Source organism: Sphaeramia orbicularis, chromosome 24 (genome assembly GCF_902148855.1).
Source record: "Sphaeramia orbicularis chromosome 24, fSphaOr1.1, whole genome shotgun sequence".
Classification (NCBI taxonomy): Eukaryota; Metazoa; Chordata; class Actinopteri; order Kurtiformes; family Apogonidae; genus Sphaeramia; species Sphaeramia orbicularis.
The window spans coordinates 2,754,328-2,767,318 of record NC_043979.1 but is presented as its reverse complement, the minus strand read 5'-3'; positions in this window follow the sequence as shown (position 1 = coordinate 2,767,318).

Genomic DNA, 12,991 nt, shown 5'->3' with positions numbered 1-12,991 from the left:
ATAGGTAGATAAAATGGCAGTAGATAAAAGTGAACTTATGGAATTGAGTCGGCCTGTCTGAATAAATAAGTCTTAAGCTGGGATTTGAAGATGTTAATAGAGTCAGAGTTTCTTATGTGTTCCAGGAGGGCATTCCAGAGGCGGGGGGCTGAGCGGCTGAAAGCTCTGGACCCCATGGTGGTCAAGCGGGCAGGTGGGAGGGTGAGTTGGACAGATGAAGATGACCTGAGACTGCATGTACGAATGTTTATGTGGAGGAGGTCCCTGAGGTACTGAGGGGCCAGGTGGTTTATGGCCTTGAAGGTGACAAGTAGAATCTTATACATGATGCCAAATTTAACAGGAAGCCAGTGGAGCTGTTGCAGGACAGGTGTTCTGTGACTCATGGAAGGGGTTCTGGTGATGATACGGGTGGCAGAGTTTTGAACCAGTTGAAGTTTATGAAGAGATTTGTCCAGTAAACCAAATAAAAGGGAGTTGCAGTAATCTAGGTGGGATGTGACCAGGCTATGGACCAGAACTGCAGTATTGTTGGGGGAGAGGGGTGGACAGAGACGGGAGATATAGCGCATGTTAGGGGTCTCACAATGGACACCCATAAGCAGATAAGGTTCCTGTATAAACAGGATAAAAATGATGAGACAGGCAACGGTGCTTCCTTCCAGTTCAGCCTCGCTCAGCAGAGTGAGGAAGCAACGACTGCAGCAAAGAGAGTCCATAGGGAGAAGCACAGCGCCACACTGCCTCCTGCTGGCCAAGCTGAGGTATCCAGGATAAACTCCACTGAATTAAACCAGTTATAAAATATATACATTTGCAGCCATAAGGACTAAAATTACTGTTTCTTCTCTTTTTTTTCCACAGGAAAACATTTCTACAATTCAAAACAACACAACAAACACAAAACGTAACAACATATTTTGTGTGCGTCACACGCAGGTGGAAATAGGCTAAGTGGGTGATATCATTAATATGAGATTGGAATGAAAGAGTGTTATCAAGGATGACACCCAGACTCTGAACCTGGGGGGAGGGAGAAACTGGGGAATTGTCAGTCTGAATGGAAAAGTTGTTTATTTTAGGTAGGGTGGATTTAGTGCCAATGAGAAGAATTTCTGTTTTGTTACTGTTAAATTTGAGAAAATCGATAGAGAACCAAGTTCTGATTTCCTGTAGACAGTCAGAGAGGTAAGTGGTGGAAGGGTGGAACTGGGTTTGGTGGACAGGCAGAGCTGGGTGTCATCCGCATAACAACGGAAAGGAATATTGGACTTATGAAATATTTGACCAAGGGGGGATGAGATAGATGATAAATAAAAGGGCCCAAGAACAGAGCCTTGGGGAACACCAGAGGAGAGGGGGGGATGGGTGGGATGTAAATGTTTTTTGTTGAATGAACTGAGTGTGGCCAGAGAGGAATGGGATGAACCAGTTGAGAGGTGTGTCTGAGATGCCAATGGAGGCCGTCTGTGGATGGAATGGAGTGGGAGATGGTGTCAAACGCTGCTGTTAAATCAAGAAGAATGAGTCCAGAGTCGGCAGCCGTAAGGAGGTCATTTGTGATCTTCAACAGAGCTGTTTCTGTGCTGTGTAGTGGGTGAAAACCAAATTGAAATTGTTCATAAAGGTTATTGTCGGCGAGGTGGGCATGGACTGAAATGCAACTGTTTTTTTCAAGAATTTTCAACAGAAAAGGCAGATTGGAGATAGGACGAAGGTTATTGAAGTTGTTTGGGTCTACACCAGGTTTTTCTGTCTTTTAATTTTTGTCTGGTTCTGATTTCTGATGATGTAGGAGAAAATGTCCAAGTAACATTTGGTGGGAAAAAAAACAAATAACAAGGTGTTTTCAGTTTTACGATCAGAGGTGGATTCCACGGTACTCGTCCACACCTGTTAGTTTCCAGATAACCGATGTTTATAACCAATGTTTACTGACATTTACCCGGCAGAATAAGTTCTGTGGAACTAGAAGGTTTAATTTACTGAAGTAAATGCAATAATGTTTCCCTGTGAGTCACAGTTTACAAAGGCCAAGGTCCAGACATGGGTTCCAGTGAAGGGTGAGGTTCCTGGTAAGTTTCCACCTGATCCAGGCAGTGGGTGGAGAGCAGTGGAGACTCCGCCTCCAGAGACTACACCGCCTGCTTCCAAACCATGTCCATCATTTGGTCCAAGGTGAGTCCAGTCCACGGACACAACAGACCCACATCCCAGACACACAAACACACACATATACACATCAGCATGTGTTGAAGCTGATTCCAACCATTGGCTGCATTTAGTTGTGTGTGTGTGTGTGTGTGTGTGTGTGTGTGTGTGTTTTTGTGTGTGTGTGTGGTGTGTGTGTGATGGAGCCACCACCTTTAGAACCGAAACCACATTCAGACACAAATATTTAGGAGATCTGAGGTCCAACAAAAGTTAAGGAGTCAAGAAAAGTTTTTCCACTGCTTTAAAAATAAAAGTGGATGGAGGTCAGAGCCCTGGGAACACCTGAGGAGACAGGTAATGTAGATCTGAAAACAGACCCAGGTGAATATAGTGAGAGTGAACGATAATTTTCAGGAATAAAGTGGTGCCCTGCTGGTCCACCAGCAGTAGTATCTGTGTTGTATAAAGTACTTGATCTGAACTAGACTCAGTAATCTGCTCAGTCCAGTAGATCATGCATATATTCACTGGGGTCAGTCCACGCTCTACTGTAAATGGACTTTGGATCAGCTGGTTCTGGGCCCTAGTTTTGGACCCTGGTTGTCAGTCATGATGAAGCCATGTGTATTTGTATCAGGTAAAAATAGCGCTGATCCCCTCCACCCTGGATCAGGTCAGGATCCTCCATTTGTGTCCACATGTCAGTGTTCATGGACCACTTGTTCTTTGGTAGCTCGTACAGATCCATGTCCAGTCCAATTGTCCTTCATTTAATTTCAGATTTCACATTTTCCCGCTCTGGCTGTGTTTACTGCTATACTCTGTCATGTTGAGCAGGTTAGTTTTTGTAGTGATTTGTCGGTCGCGAATGAAACGGCTCTGAGAGCCGGCTCTTTGACATGAACGACGGAAGCCGGCTCCTGATTGGGAGCCCGCTCTGTCTCTCTCTCTCTTTTTTTTCTCTTCCAGCCACATTTGATTGGTCAGTATGTGTGGTGTCTCTGTCTGTGCTGAGCAGAGGGGAGAGGGGCGGAGTTACACACACAGCACACAGCCAGCACACGAACAGGAGGGAGACCAGAGAGAGAGAGAGAGAGAGAGAGAGAGAGAGAGAGCAGAGACCACAAAACAAACGGACTGGAAAGGTAAAAAAAAGTTGAGAAAATGAGTGACAACAGGAAATGCAGCAAAATCTGGACACATTTTAATTACGCTGACCAAGCTAAGGCAGAATGTAGAGTGTGCAAGACAAAAATCTGATCTAGAGCTGGCTCCACAAACAACCTGCACAGGCACATGAGAACTGTTCATCCATCAGTTCAACTGGAAGAAAAAAGACAAGCAAGTGAACGTGAACATTAATGAAGGCGCCAGTGTGTCTACTGCAACTGTTGCTGTCTACTGCAGTTCTACAGCATCGTCCGTACACCACCACAACAACCTAAAAGTACAACCCACAGCTCTATGAGCCAATTTTTTGCAAAGTCTTTGACCCCAGCAAGACAGAACACAATGATGAAGAACTGGTTAAAAATAATTGCATGTGATTTCCAACCATTTTCAAGTTAATTTATATTTTGTTGTGTGATTCTGTGAGCTTCTGTGTGTTGTTTCTCTTTAAATTTGTTTAGTAGTAAAAAGCTAAAAGTTTAAAATAGGTGAAAGTTAGTAAGGTCATTTGTAAATAGTTAAGCATTTCTTTTTGCACTTTCTAATTTATTTTTTTTATCAGTCTGTAGAGTGTAAAAATAAAGGTGTATTTATATAATAATCATCTGATATACTGCATGTTTTTTTCACATGTAGTAATTCATATTGTGCATAACTTCACATTATTGTTGTTAATAAATTAATCTAAGCACCAAAAATCTGAAGAGCCACTTGGGAGCCGAACGAAACCGTCTCTTTTTAGTGAGCCGAGCCAAAAGAAACCGGTTCTCTAAAAAGAGCCGGAATCGCCATCACTAGGTTTTGCCACTCAGTCTGACTTTTTTTTTTTAAACTTTATTTAAATATCATTATACAAACTCTGTCAAACATTTAGCATATAACACAATACATACAAGAGAATACATATAAAAACAAAAAACAATCATAAAATCATATATGCATGAAATACATTTTCAATAATCATATACAAAAATAAATAATAAATACATACTACATACATACATACATACATACATACATACATACATACAACATACATACATACATACATACATACTAGGGCTGAACGATTAATACGATTTAAATCGAAATCGGATTTTTAATTAGGACGATTTTTAAAAAGGGAAATCGTAAAATCGATTTCATCTCTCGTGCCTGCGGGCCGTGCGCTTGCGGGCTCCCGTAGGCCTCCTCCTATCAGTGACAGCGGTCTGTCACAGAAGTCCGTGCAATGGCCGGACTTTAAATGTGTTCATGAGCCCGCAGTACTTATAGCAATGTAAGCCGTGGCTTCACGCACGGATCCCGCAACTGAAATAGAACTGCATGCGGATCACTCATCTTCCGTTGTCCCGGATCCGTACCGTACTGTCTTCTTCTGATCCGGGTCCGGGTCTCGGGTCATCACCTCAGCAGAGGAGCCCACACAGCCCTGTGCCCACACACATCCACCAGCTCCAGGATAGAATCCCTCCAGCGTGTCCTGGGTCAGTCTATTCCACGCACGGATCCCTCAGTTTAAACAGAACCGCATGTGGATCACTTATATTAACCTGGTCACGCACACACGCACGCACGACTGATGCCTGTCACTGACTTACATTGGTATCACTTCTGTGGGCCCAGATACCCAGGAAAAAAAAAAAATAAAAAAATTTAAAACACAACAACAACAACAACAACAACAACACACACACACATATTATATAAAATTTAAATAATTAATTTAGTCCTCTTACTTGCTAAATTTTTCATTCACAAATGTAAGTTCTGTAACACAAAAACAAATATATTTATTTTTTGAAAGATGTTGAACTTTATTTAAAGCTGTTAGATAAATCTGGAAACAAAAAGGCTATAAAAAACATAAGTATTTGCTCTGATTTGGACATTGTATTATAGTGTATTCCCCGGCAAACTTATGTTATTTTCTTGTTGCATACATTGTTTGTATACTCTATTTCATTCAATAAAGATTTAATTAAGAAAAAATAAACTTCTGGGGGTTTATCACGTGATACCATCACAGATTTGAGGTCAGAGCAGTGCCTTGCATTGTGGGCTGCTCACGAAAACGACATGCTGACTTCTGTTGTCTTTTGTAGTTTTACCCAAAAATCGAAATCAAAATCGAAAATCGAGTTTTTAGAGGAAAAATCGGGATTTTTTTTTTTGCCAAAATCGTGCAGCCCTACTACATACATAAATAATTTCTCACCTAAAATTTCATCACTGTCAGAGGAAACATTAAAAACTTATCATAACTATCAAGGAATGTCATTTTTTTTTTTTTTTTTTTTTTTTTAACAAGGGTTAATGATTTGTGAAGTGAACACTCAGTCTGACTTAGAGGGGCGTGGCCCGGGGGAAGTGACGTATCTGCAAACCCCTATTGGCATTTTTAAATCTCCGGTGACTCCGGCCAATCACAGGCCAGTCTGAGGTCAAGGGGTGGGAGTTAGTGGGATGTTGTGGGTCCCGCGAGCAGAGCGGGACGAAGACAGATACGAGTTAGCTTGACCGAGTCAATAATGGAGTGATTTGGTGGTCCAGAGTTGTTCTTTTTATGGTCAACAGCCAGTTACCTGATGTGAATAGCTTTGTGACCAACTGAGAGGTAATTATAAGCATGTGACTGTTTTGAAAACTGTGACTAAGCTGTATGGTGCAAAAACGAACTGTTATTGCTAACCGCGATTAGCCGTTAGCTTTAGCCCACGTTGTATGTGATTAGCTTGGTGTGTAGTCTGTATAAATGTTTTGTTCATTTGAGTTCATGTTAAAATGGCCTGAAACAGCCTGTGGAGCTGGAATTTAGCTTGTGTATCTAATTCAGGAGAGGAAGACGGACATTTTTACGGCATTAAGGAGGGAAGTGAAGCTCTTCTGAACTCTGTCAGATCTGTGTCCTGTCTGCTGAGTGTGAGCTGTGGATTGTTCGGCCCGCTTGGATTTGTGTGCTGCTGCTGCTGCCGCGCCCTCTCTGTCGGTGACCATTCTCATCCCCTCTTTACCACACTACTACCGGTAGCCGTGAGTACATGATTTGAACGTGCAGTTTATTTTTCTGCTTATTAAAATGAAACAGACAGTTTGTTTTAGACCCCAGTGCACCCAAGTTACGACACAGGCCTGCAACAGGGGTTTGATGTGACTAATAGAGACGGTTGTGGACCAGGTGTGTTGTGTGGTCCATCGTGTACAATTTTTTTCCTGTTTCACTTTATTTGATGATTTACATACAAAGAGACTGAATAATAAGAACTAGCAGTGACGTGCAGTCAGCAGAGGCAGGGGAGGCAGAGCTTCCCTGTCAATCTTGAATAGAAAAAAACTTAACCATAAATATAAATGTTGATAGTTGTCAGTTGGTATGTCCTATAAACTCATTTTCCGTTCGAATCCATTATTATTATATTATTATTTATTTATTTTTTTTTCAATTAGAATAGCAGAATTTCCGCATGCTCCGTTCAAATACAGGGAGGAGGCCGCTGTGCTGTGCCTCCCAGAACTGTCTCCTCCCCTCATGAACTCTGCTGGTACCCGAAGAAAATATTGTCGCTGTCCCTCTGTATATCGCAGTTAAAATGCTTTCAAACACTCTGATTATATGCTCTATCCTTCCATAATCTGCATAACGTATGGAATGTATTTCCGTATTGTGTTTAGGCTCGCAGATTAATCATAAAACCGCAGTGAAAAAGTCACTAGGGGAGGCAAACAGTACCCCTGCCTCATGATAGATGGCGCCAGTGAGTCCACAGATTCATGCGCTTACAATCTTCTTCGTTCTTTTTATACACTTTCATTCACCTCATCAAAAATGGAGGATTACATTTCATGTACAAATAAAGGTAAGACCATAAACTTTTTTTTTTTTAGTTTGAAATGACTCTTTTTGAAGATTTCCTGTTGAGTTCCTGCCAGTCTACCTATGCTGACTTGATGCAGAGCCCATATACCCAGGCCATTCCTTTTGCTCACCTCTCTATTCCAGTTTCTCAGGCCACCATATATTTGTAGATCTGGCTCTGAAAGAGTCAGTGCCTCCCCAGCCATGAACCCCACTGCACGTCACTGGAAACCAGGGACCATTTCTGTTAAATATTAATACTCTTACTGTACTCAAGTGATCTATTTTATTTTTTTTTAAATTTATTTTGAACTTAAAAATTTCATACAATTAAAGAAGAGTCTTTACATTTTAAGTTTTGTTGTGTGGTGTTTTAGTCAAATATTTATATTTTATTTAAAAGCTTAACAAAAAGAGAATATCATAGGAGTAACCCAGACCCCGCCACGTAGGCACATGATACGGGGGTTTCACACAATTTTAATTTCTTGATTGCTTAATAAAATGATGTTATTTTTATGGTTGGAACACTTTTTGAAGATTCATTTAGTGTGCTGTAAATTGAAACGTTGGAATACAAGTTGTGACGTAGTTTCGTGCATGCAGGCGACCTAGCTTGAACCGATCGGGTACTAACAGAACCATTTGGGTAGCAACAGGACCCACTAAATACCAGGCGTTTCACCCGCAGTGGACGTGGTTTACTGACAGTATCTGTATCTACTCAAGTCTGGTGTGCAGAGCTGATATTATGTTTTTGTTTTTAGAAAAAGCAGTTGATACTTTGACATTCATGTGAAATGCCGCAACAGAGAACTATTGTCTTGTCATTGTGATTACCTATGAAATTATTTTTATTTTGGAAGCTGTATTACAGAAAATAGGTATGAAACATTCACTTGTTCTTATGTTATCTCCGAACAGATCAGAACAATAAGGTTCATTTGAAGCTGTAATTAACTTACTTTTTAATATTGTATTGGAAGAATGTGTGCTTAAAAATAACCTAACAAAGAGAGAAGTCTTCTTTGAACAAAACAAAACAAATAACAAAACTTTCCTTGCAGTCAGTAGCTTTATCACCACCCCTCTTTATCCACCACACACTGGACAGACAGTGGAGCACCTTCTCAAAAAGATGGCTGCAGCTCTGCTGTCGAACGGACAGGTTCAGGAAACCTTTCCTGCCAGATTCCATAAAACTGTACAATAAACTCACCTCTGCCTGAGGTGTCTGCTCATTAATCCATCTGCACTTAAATGTCTGTTTGCACATTCCCGGTTGGAATATTTCACTTGTTTGCACCTTACACTTCTGTTTCAGCACATTACAGTTATTTTCCAGATTCTACCCAGATCTTCTATATTTCTTTTATTGTACAGTGTATAGTGTTTGCTCTTGTGTTATATTTGGCTTTAGTCATGTTTGCTGTAATTTTATATTGTTATTGAATGTGTGTTATGCTGCTGCTACACTGTAATTTCTTAGTTTGGGATAAATTAACCACATCTGTATTCCTTCCTTCCTTCCTTCCTTCCTTCCTACCTACCTACTTACCTACCTACCTACTTACTTACTTGCTTTGCATTTCCACTGATCCTCAGCACAGACGGAACCCCATCTATCCATGAATGTAAGCGATGCTAATGTTTGGTAGGCTATACATGACAGAACGGCATTACTTTTTATTTTTAATTTTAATGGCTCGCAATCTTTTTCATAACTCAACATTAAGGTAGGCCATGTTTAATGATCAATACAATGAGGTAATTGTTAACATTCTAATGTCACCCAATATTTTAATAATTCAGTTTTAACATCCATATTGGTTGCGTAATTTACATTTATAAATTTAATTCATAATTTATTCATGTACAAAACTGACTTGCTTGTCGGTATGTAATTTTTAGTTGCGTAGATAGACACCTACGAGATTGCATAATTTGCACGTGGTTTGTATGTAAATGTATCCATAGACTGAAGGCTACAATTATTATCTCTTTAGTGCACAGTATCCTACTTTGTACAGAGGCAGTCTACAAGAATGTGCTGCATGTACATGATGTGTGTGTGACGTAGATGTAGAGCCCCACCCCAGGGTGAAACACCTGTTTTTTAGTGAGAGGGGGAGAAAATGACAGGCAGACAGGATTTATCACCGGGGTTAGACTAGCTTGTGCACCAATACTCACCCTGTTGTGGGCTGGTGGACACCACCTGTGGGCGGCAGAGGAGGAGGAGGCAAAACTAAGGGCTCCCTTCCCCAGTTCAGTCCTATCTGAGTGCATTCAGATGATAGATATAACAGACGCAAGGAATAATGACTAGTGGTTTTCTGAAGGTTAGGATAGACAAAACAGAACCACAGATATGATGGAACCATACCAAGAAGAGTATGGATTAAAATCAACCAATGGTGAACCTTTTGGTCACTCTGCTTTACCATGAAGTTCACAGTGATGAGTGAGGCAATTACAACCAGTAATAAAAGTGTAACACACATTCAGGGTAATGTTCAAACTCCTACTGTCCTGTTTTCTGGATGTAATTAGTCTGTTTTCAGTTCAAGTGTCTGGTTGTATGGATGTTGTATGTTTGCCAATACTGGCATTATGACAAACACATAATATGAGGATCATTTTGTTGTTGTAGAAGGTTATGGAACCATAATACAGCTTTAACTTTAGTTCACTGATTCAACCTGTGCTTTCTGTATTGGAAATGATGTCAGACACATTTCAGCGTATGCATTTGTTTTATTGAACAGCAGAAAACTGAATCATCATAGAAGAGAAAAAGTCACAAATCAAAGGTTTTTGTTTTTTTTAATTAACAGAAGCATTTTTAGATGTCACTTGCAGTAGCACTCATGATCAGAACATATTGGAAATACTCAGAAATGATTGTGTAATGCAGCCAAACTAAGCAGATCATCCTGAAGGCTCTTACTATAAAGACACAGATACTCCGTGTGGCCCTCGGTGCCTGAGTTGAGATCTTTCTCAATCACAGTAACACCCACCTTCTGAAACACTTTAATCGCACCTGTGTTAACGAGGAGGGTGATGGTTTTGATGGGGTTTGTAGATTCTTGTTTCTTGTACCACAGGTACACTGGGTCACCGCCAGTGCCCTCATTGAGGTTCACACTCACATGGATGAATCCTTTCTGCTGAAGCTGACGATACTCGAGGTCGCTGATGGAGATGTCCACACTGGTGAGGGCGCGGCTGAGGTCGGCGGTCTGACGGTACCACAGAAAGACAAAGTTTCCTCCAGCGCCTCTGTTGGTGTTTTCATCCATGCGGATATAACCATCTCTAAAGTGGTCGGCGTCGCGCCATAGGAGTCGGTGGTGACGTCGCAGATGTAGGTCTGCTTCTCTCTCTTCACCCACATGTGGATCCAGTTTCCTCCAGCTTCGCGGTTCAGGTCACAGGTCACTCTCTCCCAGTTCAGCTTAAACTTCTGGGCTTCATCTTTTACATCGTCAGTGACGTCGACGTCCTGGATGAAGGTGTCGTACTCTGTGGTCCCTTTGAAGTACCACGGTAGATGACATCACCTCCGGCTCCACCATTGAGGTCTTTGGGAATCTTGGTGTACCCTGCCATGGTCAAACCGACAGCCATGTCGTCATTGAAGGAAACTTGAACCCTGGTGATAGGAGCCACTCCACTTTGTTTTTTGTACCAAGATAGATGTACTTTCTTGCTGCCCCTTTGGTCAGGTCAACATCAACTTTACTGAAGCCATCCCTAATCAGCTGCTGCTCCTCACCCCGATCCAGAGAAACCTGGAGCTCTGTGACACATGACTGCAAATAAAACAGCATTCATCAGTTACCATCAATGATTCTCCAAGTACAGTACATGACATTTGGACCTAAATCACATTTTTACACTGCTACAATAAGTACAAAGACTGGAAAAAGCAGCTGAAGGAAAAAATTCAGTAAGTGATGAAATACTTACAGCCATTATGAGTAGTACCAAAGAACAGTCTGTGGATAAAGATGCCACAAAAACAGATCAGTTGAATCCTGTTCTCTGCAGTGTCTTACTTTTATATAGAAAATTTTGAGTTTTATTGTGCAATCACTATTGGGAGGAGTCATGTACCAAGAAATTAGATTTCATTCTTTAACTCTCAACCTGTGTGTGGTGTGTGGGGTGTGTGTGTGGGGGGTCCTTCAGACTCGGTCCTCTACCAGAGGCCTGGGTCTGAGGTTCTGTTCAGGATCTTAGTGTTCCTAGGCCTGCGCTCTCTTGGACTCGGATCTCTGATGTTGTCCTGGTATCTGCTGGTTCCATCCACTCAGTTTGGGGGTCACTGCCCCTAGTGCCCCCATCACTACTGTACCACTGCCTTCATTCACACCCCACATTTTCTTGAGCTCCGCTTTCAGCCCTTGGTATTACTGGAGCTTGTCATGTTGTTTCTTTCTGATGTTACTATCACTTGGGTATATATATATATATATATGTATACACACATACCATAGGTGGCCTTTAGATTAGTGTTTTTGCAGTGGTTGAAATGAACAGCATATTTTCTCAGCCTCTTTTCTTCAGATACAACAAGAAAATACAAGAAATACGTGCACAGCCTTGAAAGGCGCACAAAAAAAACAACTAAATGGGTTATAAAGGTTAAGGTCAGTACTTAGTGTGACCCCTGACCCCATGACAAGAAACAGAAAAAATCTTATAGAAATATTTGGCATGTGTTGAATGAAACCTGGAATCAAAAAATCTGAAAGTGAACAAAAGGATTAAAGACATAAGTGTAAAAAGGAGGTGTTAGAATAATTGTACATCAGTTATCACATTCATGCCATACTTATCATGTTTTATATGCTATGTTGAATGAGGGCAAAGTGCTCTTAGTTCTTTTACAGGTTTTGCAGAAGTGAACGCACCCGGAGGATGGGGGCCATGCGTTGGAGACCAGTTGACCCATGTCGTCTGATCGAAAGCAGAAGTTCACACAAAGGCTACACATATGCGTCTGGACGATTCAGTTTTGCATTATGGGAAACACCCAAATGAAATAAATAGAGAGCAAGGGCAGGACCATCAGATGAGTTGGGACATTGTACTGAGTAGTTTTCTGTCAACTACTCTCCTTGCGAGCCAGAGATACTTGACTCCTGTATGTTTGGTTGTGTCTTTCCTTGAATTTAGGTGGTTTCTGAAACTGACATTTTTAACCTAAATTTAATTGCCAGGTCAAGGTGAGAGTTGACCGCTGCAAAAATGGTAAAAGAGGAAATGTGTGTGAGGACGGTGCAAAAATGCCAGGCAGGGCGGGAGCTGCCAAGTAAAAATTAGGTTTGCCAGGTCAAGGCGAGAGTTGACCGCCGAAAAAACTGTGCAAGTGTGAGTGGAACGAAGGGTTTTTGTCCTTTGTTCATACCAAAACAAAAACTGACTGAAGTAAACAGTGTGCCATTGGTGGAAGCAATAGGCAAGATTTCTCCGCCTCGTTTGAGGTAGAAGCTTGAGAAATACAACTGATTAGAAGACTGAAAACACTGTACAGTCAGTGAAAGCCAGTCTAAGTAGAGACTCCACTAGGGATACACATGAGACTGGTCTAAATTGCTGAACAAAATGGGGAAAAACTCATAGTAAAGAAGCTAGGAACGAAACAGAAGTAAAAAAATGATTGGAAATATATGGAAACTGAAGGATACCCAGTTCCATAAAAACCCTTTCAGATTGGAGACGACAATTTGAATTCGATGGTAAATTAACTACACAAAATGTTAGTGAATTGATAGGGAAAATTAAATTAAAAGCCAACAA